Source organism: Equus asinus, chromosome 22 (assembly GCF_041296235.1).
Source record: "Equus asinus isolate D_3611 breed Donkey chromosome 22, EquAss-T2T_v2, whole genome shotgun sequence".
NCBI classification, from domain to species: domain Eukaryota; kingdom Metazoa; phylum Chordata; class Mammalia; order Perissodactyla; family Equidae; genus Equus; species Equus asinus.
In genome coordinates this window covers 15,126,568-15,141,370 of record NC_091811.1, presented here as the reverse complement: position 1 = coordinate 15,141,370, position 14,803 = coordinate 15,126,568, and the positions used below count along the sequence as shown (strand labels likewise).

Here is a 14,803-nt window from a genome sequence, read left to right as displayed (position 1 = left end):
TCTTACAAACCCTGATTTCCCCAACCCTGCCAGCACAAGCCCCGCACACCACACACCCGCAGAATCCACCTCAAACAGCATCTCTAACCCAACAGGAAGATGAAGTGTCCTGCCCTCGCCAGTTTCCCTGGTCGACCCATTGGGGGCAAAGAGTGGGCTGTGCTGTGTCCCAAGGAGCTGTGGGGTCCATGCCCAAATATTCCAGTTCTCATCCGCCTGGGCACACGGAGTGACTGCACACCATGGCCTGCCACCCTGAGCACACCGGCCACTGATGTGACTTTCCCAGGCCTCGCAGAAAGACATGGAAACTTTGCCTGCTGGGCTGTGACTTGCTCTGACCAGCAGCAGATGGGTCTTACACTGTGAGACATCAGAGCCTAGACCTCAAGAGGTCTTATAGATTCCCTTTTCACCTAAAAGGTCAGTTTCCTTGAGAATCAGAAATCACGCAGGGGAAGAGAGGCGCAGCTCAGAGCCAGTGCCGATCAGCAGACATGGGAGAGAGGCTCTCTGGGAGCACCCAGGCCCTGCAGAGCCACCAGCTGACCACCACAGCGTTAATAAGCTCAGGGAATGAGACCAGCTGAGCCCAGCCCAAACGGGTAACCCACAGAACTGTGAGCAGTAACATGGCTGTTGCGTTAATCTACTAAATTTGGGGGGGTCTGTTATGCACCAATAGATAATTGATACAACACTCACCCAGCAAGTCTATGCAGCTATTCAGAAGAATGAGGTCTACACCTGCTGATGTGGAAAGATGGCTAAAGAAGCAGCCAAGTGGTATGTATGACACAATTCTACTCAGGGCAAATGACGAGGTAACAGGTAGGCAGCTGGATGCGAGTCTATCATAAAAATACCTGCACAGAATATACGCCAAAGTATTAACAGTGATTATCCCTGAAGGCTAGGATTACAGGGGATTTTCCTTTTCTACAATTTATGTAATGTTTGAATATTATGAGTTTGCATTGTTTTTGCAACAACAAAAAAAAAGGCACTTTAAAAAAAATTCACCTTGAATTCTGCTACAAGCTAATTTCTCCTAAAAATCTCTTTTCATCCTGTCACTCTCCTGTTAGGGGCCAACACTGGCTCCCTTTTGCTGGCCTCCTGAAACTGGAACCTCCTCTGGGTGGCATTCAAGTTTCCCCATAGAGAAGAGCCCACCCTCTCTTGCCAGCTGTGCCCTCTCTCCCTTGGTCATCTCCTCCAGCCCATGCCCATCTCTACGGCAGCCTCCAGCTCGCCATCCACCACTGCAACCACTCACAGAACCCCTCCCTTGCCTCCTAAATCCCCCCTTCCCTCCAGGCCCAAGCCAATCTCCCCTGGGATCCTTCACGGGTCTTCAGAGAAAGTTCCACCCAGCCCTGCCTTGACTGGATGGTGTCCTGTATTACTCGGCCTGCACTGCGGGCACCGACCCCTCAAAGGAGACATTCACAGACACAGGCCGACTGGCCACCACCACTTCCAGCTTCTAACAGTGGGAGAGGGCAGAGCCCAGACAAAGAGTTCCAGCTGCTTCTCTCTCCGGCAGCAAGGGTGGTGCTGGGTAGTGGGTGACGACCCTGGACTAGAGCTGCCTCCCCACCCCACCCATCTCCAGCAGTGAGCAAGTGGGAGCCATTTGCACCGGTGGCTAATGTAGGGTGACTCATGCCTTCCGGACGCTCCAAGAGCTCTCCCTCCCACCCTCCAGGTCCCACAGGCTGCATACAGATCCAAACTCTGCCTTCAAACCTAATTGCCTTCCTGGGGGACCCAATGGCTCTTCCTCACTTAGGTCTCTGCAATCTGCATGTCCAGTTTTTAAACAAAGCTGTTTAGAATCTCCCAGGATTCAGACAAGTGGAAAATTGCAAGCCCAGACCTCTACCTCACTTTCTCTAAAGCAAAACATGTCATTCTCCACATTCACACACCCAGAAACACACACCCTCATTCAAAACCAGCCTGACACCTGCCCCTCTGAGCCCTTCTATAGGGCCTGGCCCGAGCGGGGGCTGGGGACTTGCTGAAGCAGGATCTACTCCCTCTGTCCCCGGTACCACCATCCCCAGGGCTTGTTAGTCTCCACACTGTGGCAGATGGCCAGAGGAGAGGGCTCAGGCAGGGCCGCCAGGTGCTGTATTCCAGCTTTACACTGCCCTCCACGGAGGGGCATTCACGTCACAGTATATACTGACCTGCTGTACAGGCTCCAGTGGGCCTCCCAGCTGAGTCCCAGAACAACGCAGGAGAGCTCTCTCCCACACAAACCCATGCAGGCACACCCAGCCACACCCACGCTAGGGCAAGCACACACATACTCACTGACACACACAGACACACGTGCATGGCCACACCCTGTTCCAACCTTGCTCTGAGCATCCCCGAGATCACTTTCCTTACCTGTCCACTGCTCTCAGAGGCCTGTTCCCCGCCCCCAGCTCTCTCCTGACTCTGAACCTGACACACTTCCCTCACTGGGACTGGGAAGAGCACAGAATGTGTGTGGTGCCAGCGACACACGCACCGCACGATGGGGGGGTGAGCACAGGTACACGTATAGCCAGGGCCGCTCCTGCCAGGGTTCTAGAAGGCTGTCTCGGGCAGAATTGGATGTTGCTCAGGTTTTACTATAATATATTTGCTTTAATTTGTCTTTTTAACCTGAAGAAAGGCAATTTTGCAAATTTGCACAAAGGTGCTGTAAGGGCTAGCAGCAGCCTAAGCTCCTCAGCCAAGGCCGAGAACTGCCCACGATCCTGCACCCGACGCCGCGAGACCCTCAGCCTGTGTGCAGCGACAGCCAAGCCTCCTCAGCCAGGGCAAGGGGGGATTCCAGGGGTCCAGTGAGCTGCCCGCCTCTTCAGACCCCTGGGCTCTGCTCCATCCCCATCCCTTCCTGTTCCCATCACAAGGTCAGATACTTCAGCACAAGCTGACGGTTGAGTGTAGAAACGGTCACAAGACTCAGAAAGTAAGCGAGTGTTCAAAGCACGATTAATTTCCAGCCACTGTAAGGGGAGCGGGAAGGAAGAGAGAGGGCGGAAGGGGTGTGGTAGACCAAAAGCACAGATAGTATTAAACAACGGATCATCAAAAACTAATCGACACTTGGCTCCCGAGTGCAGACTGATGCACACACGCTGTGACACTGACAGCCAGCAGAGGGGCTCCTCTGGCTCTGCCCTTCTCAAGAGCGCAGCCCAGGTCAGGACAAGTTTTTGGTTGTGTTTTTGCTTCAAGAGGAGGGAAAGGGTTTGGAAGCTGGAGGTTACCCGGCAGATCTTCTCATTTCATCAGGCTGTGGCTATATCTGAAGTTGAAATGATTAACTTGTCAGCTGGAGTCCACCAATGGAGCTTTCTAACCCCTGAATGCATCGGGCAGGGCAGGAGGTGGTTGCAACGAAAGCAGCGGCACAGCACAGAAGTCAGGCCGCAGGACCCTGCCTCTGACAGTCAAGCATCTCAGTAAACAACCTCCGCCCCCAGGCCGACTTCTATCAGGAATCAGGGCCTCTGGTTTACTCATTAACTTCATTCTTCCTCCTCCATCCACCTCCAGGCCAGAGGCAGAGCAGGCCCTCGTAAGGGGAAGAGGTATGTGGGAAGCCCCAGGACTGGAGGCCAAACCCAGGCATGCGCCCTGGTCCCACCCCAGACACCATCTTTATGGGAGGCAGAAGGAAGCGGAGCACCTGATCACCCAGACTCCCCGCTGGCGGGTGACGAAGCCAGCCGAAGGAAAGCAGTTAACCTCCAAACGTCACAGAGGCTCAAAGGCATGACAAGAAACAGCAAAACCCAGCTTCCTTTCTGGACAGTTCTTCGTTCAGGTCTCCTTCACCTTGGCTTCAACACAGATGCACAGGAGGAGCATGGTCACCTGGCTAGAAACCACTGGTGATGTCAGGCACTGCAGGCCTCATGGGAAGCTCCCCACCCAGTTCCGCCGGCAGGGCCCACCAGGAGCAGGCCCCGCAGAATCTCGGTGATGGGGCAGGATGTGCCGTGAGGAGCCAGGACGTGCTGAGCAGCAAGGACTCTCAGCCACTTGTCCTTAAGTCCCTCCCTCCCTGACACCTGCTCTTCACGAGACCGATTCCCTCAGCTGGGGCCCACACGCCTGCTTGCACGCACAGACCACCCCATAGGCCGTGCCCCAAATCCCAGAGCAGAGAGAATAAGGCCAACACCCACCCAGGCCCTGAGGAGGAGGGAGAAAGACTTAAAATGGGAGTTCCCACACTCCTGCTGCAGCGGGCTCAAGGCGGGGCTGGAGAGGATTCCCAGGACCCGGTAAGAGGGGCCGGCTATAGGTCTGTAGCAGGAAAGGCAGGTGTGGAGGGACGAGAGCAAGACCCCGAGGCCCTGAGAGCGCTAAAGATGTGGTCTCAGGCAGGTCTCTGACCCTCTCCACCTTAGGCGCTGCCCCTGCAAAATGGGGGCAAATGACAGCTACCTCACAGGACACTTGTGAAAATTAAATGACATCTAAACTAAGATTTAATGCGATTTAAATTAGTTGTGGACATACGTAGAGAGTCTGAAACTGTGGCCGATGATGACAACAAATATGAACACTGGCGTCCTGAATACAATGTGCAAAGCACGAAGGACAACAAGAGGTTCATGGCCACTCCTGGGACACCAAATAACCTGCTGGAACTCACAGAGAAGGAGATCTTTTGGCAAGATGTGCTACCAGCCAGCGCGTCCTTCCCACCGCCCCCAGCCCCCCACCCCCACACTGCTGGGTTCTCGGAAGGTAAGAGATTTACAAATCGCCCAGCAGGGAGAAGCCACAGCACAAAACACACATCAATTAAAACACAAAAAGGCCCAGGTCTGTAAGCAGCTCCCCAGGGAACCTGGATCAGCACCATCCATGCCGGCTGCCTAAGTAGCTTCTGCCTGCCTCCAGCTCCACAGGGGCCTCGGAGCACAAGTACCAGGAACAAAGAAGCTATCAGCCAAACCCCAGGGGCCTGGAGGAGCCGCCAGGCCCTGGTGAGGGTCCTGGCAGGGGGCCGGAGTGGGGGGCATTCCTGCAGCCCCAGTATAGAGGAACAGAGGCAGGTAGGACTGGCCAGATTCCTACAGAGTTTTCTCTGGCCGGCTGGTGGGAGGGCCCTGGCTCCCAAGCCGCTGGGAGGAGACAGGAAGCAGGAAGTTACAGGCTTCTGCTGCTTCCCTCGGCTTCCTCCTGGACAATCAGGGTGGCCAAGAAAGAAATTAAGAATACTGCCAGCCGTCAACCAGAAACAGTGAGGAAGGAGTAACTCTCTCCTGACCCCCAAAGCCCAATTTAAGGAGCTTTTCAATTCAAAGTCAACAGCTAAGGCACAGAGACATCTAGAAAACATCAGCATCCCATTCTACCATCGTTCCACACCCAACAGTCAAAGGGCAAGAGAGACTCTGACTTCAGACAATTCGGAACACTCAGACTTTCAGAGGCCCCACCACACAACGGACCCAGACTAACACTGACCTATTTTCTCTGAATCTCCTGCAAACACCTTGGCTGCTGACAGATAAGAAGATCCCAGGATATTCCTGCAGGAAAACAAAAAAATTAGGTCATCACTTCACTGCGAAGACACTAGGGTACATTCTGTCCAGCAACAGCCACTCTTTGGGGTGGCAGTCTCCCATCTAGAACCCACTCACTCAACAGATGCAGAAGGCCAGCAATGGCAAACTGGCTCCATCTGCTGTGCCGGTTCCATTCAGCTGGTGGGTGCCTCAAGCATCATGAGCAGCACCTGAGCCCCAGCTCAGCAGGAAAGGCAGCTGTGATGGATTGGTGATGTCTGCTAAGGGCAGTTATAAAAGTAACAGTATCCGTGCCACAAAGTTGCTATCCTTGGGGGAAACCCTTGACATCCAGGAATTAAAATTTGTAATTTTGACCGCTCACAAGTGATCTGAAGTTTCAAGATCTGTAAAAGTATGTAACTTTACTGAGACTTGAATTTGACTCACACGCCCTATGCGGCTGAAGTGAAGGAAAAGGCCAATTTATTGTTTTCATCTCTATCACATCCAAAGTTATTCTTGTGGAGCAATGAAAACTTGGTGGAAAACGGCTATGAGGTGAGAGAGAAAACTGGAGTTGTTAACTGGGGATGTGAAGATTTATACAGGAAACATTTGGCTCTCTGCGGAAACATGACTCCAGAGAAAGCCAGGCCCGGGTATGAATATTGCTGTGGAGGCAAACTTGGGATTCTAGAAGGTACAAGATTCATTTCTCCTTTTTTTGGATGGCAAAATAAAAAAATATTTTTTATGAGGTGTAATTGATATATAACATATTAATTTCAGGTGCACAACATAATGATTGGATATTTGTAAATACTGCAAAATGATTACCACAATAAGTCTAGTTAACATCAATCAACATACATAGTTACAAAAATTTTGTCCTGTGATGAGAACTTTTAAGATCTACTCTCTTAGCAACTTTCAAATATACAATATGGTATTACTAACCATAGTCATCATGTTGTATATTACATCCCTGGGTCAAGATGCATTTCTTGAGGACATCAGGGGTCCACACCATGGCTACTCTGTGCCTCTGAGCAGTGAGGACTGGGCCAAGGAGAACAGAGGCAGGTAGAATCCATGCCCTAAAGGGGCTTACAGTCTACTTAGAGAATGATGGCACCGCATCCTCACAATCACCCAGCTCAGAATCAGCTTCCAACCCCCTTATCCGTTCCTCACCACCCCTGGCCAATCAGTTCACAAACGGTCTCAATCCTCAGGTTTATTCCCTCTTTTCCAATTCTCATGGCTGCCCAGCCTCTCTCCCCAGCGTGATTTCCCTCTTCACAGACCCCAGACTCACCCTCCTTAAGCCTCGCCCTGCCTCTGCTACTCTTCCTACTCAAAACCTGCGAAGTGCCCAGGGCCTCCCCAGGCCGACTGTGTCTCCGGCCCCAGATCAGTGCCGGCACGTGGTGGGCATGCAGCTTCTCTGAATGAGTGAATGGGTGGAGGAAATTCCTTGGCTGGACATTTGAAGCCACCACAATATGGCCACTATCTACCTGTCCAGGCTTTTCTCTCTCTGCTTCCCTCCACACAACCTACTCATCGGCCCATCTGAGCTATCCACACACCCCAGCCCTTTCTCAGAGCCTTTCCTCAGGCTGATCCCTCCTCCCTTCTGCCAAAACGCAAGCCACACTTCAAAGTTCAAGCCAAACACCGGCTGCTGCATCAGGGTGAGGACCCCCCTGTCTGATCCCATGTAACACTCTACCCTCATAGGCCGCTCTCCTTATAATTTGAATCATCTTTCTTTGAACCCCTTTCTTAACCCTCTACTGCATTATTAGCCCCATGAAGACAAGGACCTTTATCTTTTTCATTTTCTCATCATCAGAACTTAGCACAGGGAGCCTGCCCACTGGTGCAGCGGTTAAGTTCGAGCAGTCTGCTTCACGGCCCAGGGTTCGCTGGTTCGGATCCCAGGCACGGACCCACACACGGCTTATTAAGCCATGCTGTGGTAGGTGTCCCACATACAAAGTAGAGGAAGATAGACACAGATGTTAGCTCAGGACCAATCTTGCCCAGCAACAAGAGGAGGATTGGCAGCAGATGCTAGCTCAGGGCTAATCTTCCTTAAAAAAAGAAGGAAGGAGGGAGGGAGGGACGGACGGAAGGAAAGAATTTAAAAAAAAAAAAAGAACTTAGCACAGACGCTTGTAGTGTGACACACACACTAAGTGTGAGTGGAATTCCCAAGCAGTGTATAAAAGCCAGGAGAGATGAGGACAGAAAATGCCATGGAGTTCCAAGGAAAAAGAGGCTCTTCTGGAATGGTTGGTCAGGGAAGGCTCCATGAAAGAGTTCAGACACGAGTAGGGTCTTGAAACAGGGGCAGGAGGGAGTGGGAAAAGCATTCCAGGAAGGTGGGACAGTATGAACTAAGGTACAAAGAAGGAATGAGCAAAGCATACTTGGGAGCTCAGTCTGGCTAGAACCAAGGGCTCCTGGGGGAGAGGAGCGGAGAGCAGGCTAGACGGGCAGGCTGGGAATGGAGAGGAAGGATGCAGAGTGCCAGCCCAGCCACCTGGATCAGACCCAGGCCCTCCTAGTCAGTGGGGACGACGACCACAGCAGGCCTGGTCCTTAACGGGAGAAGAAAAGAAGTCTTGTCATCTCTTGTCCCGCGCATATTAGTCTAGTCTTCTCGGTGAGGTTATAAATAACACCCACCATTCACCACACACCTGCTGCGTGAGAGGCCCGAAGCCGCGTGCTTCTCACCGTGTTACCTCACTGCTCCTTCCCACAGCGCCCAGCGCCCGCCCACCTGTCCGGGAGTGTTATCCTCCTTTGCCAGGAGGAAGCAAAAGCTAAGAGGAGAGGGCACGTGCCCAAGGCCTCATCCACTCACCGTTCACTGAGCAATCCTGCCTGGAGTTCCAGACTCAGGCAGGAGGCCCGCACTCCAGGCCCAACGGCTCCCACTTCAGCTGGCCTGCTTCTCCACAACCTTCCTCAAGGGCAACATTTATTAAGCACACAGTAGGAGCTTAATAAAGCACATGAAACAGAAAGTAAAACTGTGACTGCCAGGGGCGGAGGGGAGGGAGGAATGGGGAATTGTTGTTGTTTAATGGGTGAACATTTCCAGTTTTGCAAGATGAAAAAGTTCTAGAGATCCCTTGTACATCAATGTGAATACACTGAACTGGACTGTCCATTCACAAACGGTCAAGGGGCGAGGAAGATGGCGTTGGCCGTGCTGGTGGCAGGAGCGCGCTGTGGCCGGCAGCTCTGGGCTCCTGCAGAACTGTTGGGAGCAGCTGCGGAGGAAACTTCAGTGGAGCTGGCCAGTCTTTCCAAGTCCTCTGAGGGGACCAGCATTAGTGGTCCAAGGTCCAGCTGTATTCAGAACCAGCAAATGATACCAAGGGAAGTAAGGAGATTTCCCACCTTTTGGATAGTATCTTTTGGATGGCAGCTCCCAGAAACAGACTCAGCATTGAAGTCAACCAGTGTAGGAGAAGAAACCCTCATAAGCTTATTAAAGTTAAGACCAATATAGACGTTTGTCCTGAATGTGGTCACCTGAAACCAAAACATGTCCTTTGTGGCTGTTGCTATGAGAAGGTGTGCAAGGAGACTGCAGAAATCGGAACACAGACAGGAAAACTCGAAGGCGGCCCTGTCAAGGCTCCTAACGTAGAGACCATGGTGCTCCACACGGGAGAGGCAGCGTCTGAACGAGCTCAGGGCAAGAGGACCCTTGAACGAGACAGGAAGCGACCATCCTGGTTCACCCAGAATTGACACCAAAGATGTTCAAAGAGGATAATTTCACATAAAACATTTCTCCTGAAAGAGTGGAAGATTCTCTGTTTTTATGTTGTTTTTGTGCTTGTTTTTAAATCATCAACCTAGTTTGAAACAATTCTTTATAAGCAGTTTTGTATGGGGAATTTGAAGAATATGTCATGAGTAAACTCTGAAAATGTTTGTTTATGCAGACGCTCAGTGGATTCATATGTCTGTTTCCGTTATACTATAAGGTACTTCTAAGTGAACATAACATTTCCAGGACAGAAAAATAAAACAAGTAATTTAAAATTCATCGCAAAAAAAAAACAAATGGTTAAGATGGTAGCCGGCCCCATGGCCAAGCAGTTAAGTTTGCGCGCTCCGCTTCGGCAGCCCAGGGTTTCACAGGTTCGAATCCTGGGCACCGACATGGCACCACTCATCAAGCCATGCTGAGGTGGCGTCCCACATGCCACAACTAGAAGGACCCACAACTAAAAATACACAATTATGTACCAGGGGGCTTTAGGGAGAAAAAGGAAAAATAAAATCTTTAAAAAAGAGCAGGACAGGGGCTGGCCCCGTGGCACAGAGGTTAAGTGCACACGTTCTGCTTCAGTGGCCCTGGGTTCATGGGTTCGGATCCCAGGTGCAGACATGGCACCGCTTGGCAAGCCATGCTGTGGGAGGTGTCCCACATATAAAGTAGAGGAAGATGGGCACGGGTGTTAGCACAGGGCCAGTCTTCCTCAGCAAAAAGAGGAGGATTGGCAGCAGTTAGCCCAGGGCTGATCTTCCACAAAAAAATATATAAATAAATAAATTTTAAAAAGGGCAGGACATTCTCTTAAAAAAAAAAACATGGTTAAGAGGGAGGCCTAGGCCTGTGGCCAAGTGGTTAAAGTTCTGGGCACTCCACTTCCCCAGCCCGGGTTCGCGGGTTCAGATCCCAGGCACGGACCTACTCCACTCATCAGCCACGCTGTGGTGGCGCCCCACATACAAAGTAGAGGAAGATTGGCACAGTTGCTAGCTCAGGGACAGTCTTCCTCACACAGACACACACACACACACAAAAAATGGTTAAGATGGTAAATTTTATGTTTTTTACCACAATTAAAAATAAAAAGTAAAGCACACTTATTGACTGATTGGCTGCCAATATCACCTTATACTGCTAATTATCTGATGCTGGAAGAGACTCTAGAAACATTTTAGACAAACAACCCTCCGAAACAGAGAGCTGGAAAGGGAAGGAAGCTGGCCCAGGGGCGCACAATCGCGGCGTCAAGGCTAAGACGCGCAGGCTCGCCCGAGAAGAGTGGCAGAGGCAGTGCGGCATCACGGAAAGCGCCCGGACGACTGGTCACAGCCCCCGCTTCAGGTTCTGCTCCGTCACTTACCGAGTTCTGTGACCTCAGAGAAATCACTTATTTTCTCTGAGCTTCATTTTCCTGACCTATCAGAAAGCAGTTAAAAATAGCCTATACTTTACAAGATTATGCGTGAATCAAATAAAATCATATACAACTAATGTGAAGAGAAAGCACTTGGCCAACTACGAATTACTTTATAAATACTATTTATTGTCATTTATATTAAATATCTGTTCATAGATTTAAAGATTAAAAGCTGATTAAGTCAGACAAAAAACAATCCCACTCCATCCTGGTCCGCGCTCAGCTGTTCAGGGCCTTGCACACAGCAGGTCTTCAGTGAGTGAGTGCAGAACTGAATGACCCTTCAGGTTTTATCCACCCCAATCCTCTTCGCTCCCTCACCCCCAGCCCACAGCCCAGCTGCACTAGCTGCCAGGACCGGGTGGAGGGTGGGAAACGGTGTGAGCGAGTGTCTGCCTCCCTGGCTGCATTCCTCAGCTAAATATAAATGATTCGTCCAGTCCATTGTTTGCAATTATCCATAATACCTCTCCTCCCTTCCCCATCACTTACAGTGACAAGCTGACTGCACATCTTTATAGCAGAACATACATACAAAACATTCTCTAAGGCTATTTTTAGTGGAGAGAGGGAAGCTGGCTGCTATACAGGGATCAGAGCATGAGTCCTCAGTTTTCTCCACAAGTCCAGGAAAGCTTCCTGGAGGAGGAAATACCTGAGTCACCCGAGAGAAGGCGCCAGCTGCAGGTCAGACGGGCGCCCTCTCCTAATGATTTCGGTTCTCTGAACCAAAGAGGGGTGAGCTGCTGCCTTCTTATCCCTGTTTTGGGGAAGGGGTGAAAAAGTCGACCCAGCCCAGGGGATCCCATTCTACCCCAATGCTTCAAACTGCCCCAGACACTACAGGCACTTGGGGGAGCAGCAGAGAAGAGGCTGGTATCTTTCTTAAAGAGAGACGATGCAAGATTCCAGTTCCGAGATACACAAGGACAAATACTGCCCTCATAACAAGCCAGTTTCTTGTTTGGACTTTTTTTTTTTTTTTAACCACAAGAAAGTTTTTTAAAGTCCCAAACTTGGATGCACAGATGGACTACATCTCGGACCTCAGGCCGTGCCAAAGCCCTGTCACTCTGAGCGCCGATCTGCCAGCGGTGGCCCAAAGAGTGGTCAGGGGTGCCCGGGGTCTGCAGGCAGTACCCCAGCCGTGCCCGAGCCCCGCGCCCTCCCTGGGGGCGTCGTATGGATGGCCCCAAGCTGGGCCGCTGGGCCGCACAGCTGAAACCCTCGACAGCTCCGCGGCTCTCCCCTTCTGCTCCATCCTCAGCCCTCGCAGCCCTCCGCCTGGGATTCGGCCGTCCCCTCTCCCGCAGCCCCACTTCCGAAAGGTCTTCGAGCCTCTCCCCTTGCAGAGCCCTCTCTGCCCGGTTACCGGGCCCCACACACACCGTCCTGGTCCCGGGCCGCTGCCCGCCCCCTCACAGGGCGCCCACCCCTCCCTCCCTCATCCTCCCCACTGCCGCCCTCCGACACCCCCTCCGCGGGGCGCCCCCGAGCCGCTCCTCTCCCTGGACACCCGCTGGGGGGCTGCCGGCCCGCCCCGAGCCGGCCGAGCCCTGCAGCCCCGCGTGCCCCGCGCCCCGGGCGCCCGGGCCGCACTCACCGCGGCCGCAGGAACCGGGGTCCCGGCTGGCTCCCTCCGCACCGCCGCCGCCACGGCCGCCGCCAGCGGAAACGGGGGGCGGGGCGGGGGCTCGCGGCGGGCGGGGCCTGCCCGGGATCGGCGGGGCGGGGCGGAGTGGGGCGGGGCCTGCCCGGGAACGGCGGGGCGGGGCGGGACAGCGGCTGGAGGAGGGAGCGGAGCGGAGCGGAGCGGGGCGGGCACCGGGGAGCGGGGAGCGGGGAGCGGGGGGCGGGGACGGGACCCGAGGGCCTCTAACCCCCGCGGCCCGATCCCTGGCTCCAGAGCCGGAGGAGGCCCGAAGGGAGCCCGGGCCGTGCTGGGCGGGGCGTCCCGGGCAGGCGGGGCCGCCCTCGGGGATGCCGGAAGCCTTTCTCCCCTCCCGCCGCCTGGATTCTGGGGTCGGACGGCCGAGGCCTGATTACGCCGCGTCTCCTCCCACTCCCCCACCACGCCCCCCGGCCTGGCCGCAGCCCCGACCCGAGCTGGGGAGGGGGAGAGCAGGGCCTGGGAGCGCGCGCTCCTGCGCCCGGCGCCCGGACACCCCCGAGGGCCGTCCTGGCCGGGGGCTCAGCTTTGCCCTGGGGCCAGGTCGTCCGGCCCCGCCGCCCCCACCCCCGCCCCTCGGAAGTCCCTCCCTGGTATTTCGGGCGGGCGGACTATTTGCGATGTTGACGCGGGTGTGTTTCAACTACTGGCTGGAGATACTCTGTGGAGGAGCCGCTATCTGTCTCCTAGGAGCTGGAGGCCTCCAAGTGTTGGTCAAGGGCACCGTGTGCCGGGAGGCACGGAATTGAAGCAGGAAAAACTCAAGTTAGACGTCTGCGGCCGATTGCTTCCTACAGGCCTTTCCTGGCCTGCGTTCTTGAAGCCAGCACGTCTGGCCTCCTTTCCAAAGTGAGAACGGAACAGCCGTCTCTCCTCCTCGTCGTCCTTGTCATGGAAATGTACTCTGTGCTTCCCACGTGCACGATCATGTGCTAAGTATGATTTGAAACAAATGTCTAACCCTGACTGTGACCGCCAGGGTCCCCTGGTGTCTCCTGATTAGACTGGCAGTCTACTCATCTCCTGGACCCCCTCCCCTCAAACACACACAACCTTGTTTTTGTCTGTTATACAACTCAATAATCCAACTCCTTCTGACTCCCCTTCCCCGTCCTTCAAATCCTTGTTCAATGCCCCCCATAAGGCCTTCCCCGGCTACCCCCAGCAGCCCCCATCTCTCCGGTCGCTGTGGCAGCCCTGTAGCACGTGTTGCTAGCTCTGCCCAGCTTCCAGAAGAGGAAATTGAAACTCAGAGAGAAAGGGATTTGCTTGCGATGTCTGCTGGGCGAGTGATCTTACTGTGAAAAACAAGGGAGGCAGCATGGTGAGGAGCAACCATTGGGCTTTGGAGCCCAGACAGGCCTGGGGCTGAACCCTGGCTCTGCCTCTTCTGGGTTGTGACCTCCCTCGGCCTCAGTTTCCTCACCTGTGAAATGGACTTAATAACACCAATCCATCAGTGTTGATGGGATGACCAAGGTGATGGAGGCAGAAGCACAACATTTAATGCATAGTGGGTAGGCAACAAATGTTAGCTTCCTCCTGCCCTCTAAACAAAGATAAGGAAATCTGAAATAATAGGATTAGGGAGCCTTAGGGATGGAAGAAACCGTAGAAGAATCCCCTCAGCAATAACCCTGAAAGTGGCCACGCTGCCAACCCTCCTTCAACACATCCAGATGTGGAGCACTCGGTGTCTCCAAAGGGGTTTACAGCCGGAAGAGAAGCCCGTGACGGAGAGCTGCAGAGGGCATGGAACACTCAAAGGAGGCCAAGGCGACTCTCTGGCTGCAAGGCAGACACGTCCCACCATGTCCCCTGAGCACAAAACTCAAATAAATAACTGACAAGGAGGCAAGACTCTCTTAGGGCAGGAACTCCCAAAAGCATGAGGTCACAGATTCCTGTGCCAGGCTCCTGCCGAATGTCGGTGAGTTTCTGTCCTGGAGGTTCTGCAAAAGCTGAGGACAAAGCACCATCTAGATAAGGTGACATGTCCAGGTTCTCAGCCACATCCCACTTACTTCTCTTGTCCTGGCAGAGTTACTGATAGTCCCCCTTCATGCTCAGAATATCTTGGTTTGGACAAAAAGTTCTATGTCACGCTAACTGTGAGCAAAAGCAGTACTCCAAACAGCTCCTTTCAGCCCTGGATGGCAGCAATTCTGCTGGAATTTCTGGATCCCCAGAGACTTCAAAACATAGTATGTCAGTTTATCCCCTTGAAATCACCAAATCAAATCAAAAATGATAATAAGCAAAAATTAAGTTTCCAGCCAGCCACTCTGCGTCAAGCTAAGGGACAGACAGGGCCTGCTGAATTGCGACACCTAGTGGGGAGAGTCGACACTGCTGGAGGCTGAGTTGCC

General features: G+C 53.2%; 1 protein-coding gene and 1 pseudogene across 5 annotated transcripts in view; one reads left to right on the top strand and one right to left on the bottom strand.

Moving 5' to 3' along the window:
• TSPAN9 (tetraspanin 9) overlaps positions 1-12,483 on the bottom strand; it is a 193,469-nt gene extending 180,986 nt beyond the window's left edge. The window contains exons 1-2 of one of the 5 annotated variants that reach the window (XM_044755651.2): positions 12,369-12,483; positions 5,494-5,558 (exon numbers count right to left, since the gene is read on the bottom strand). The gene's annotated coding sequence lies outside the window, so the exon portion shown is untranslated. The remainder of the gene's footprint in view (positions 1-5,493; positions 5,559-12,368) is intronic. The other 4 variants (XM_070495144.1, XM_044755653.2, XM_044755652.2 and 1 more) reach the window with 4 other exon arrangements.
• LOC106831441 (large ribosomal subunit protein bL32m pseudogene) lies at positions 6,094-9,443 on the top strand (annotated as a pseudogene).
• Positions 12,484-14,803: the final 2,320 nt, after the last annotated feature.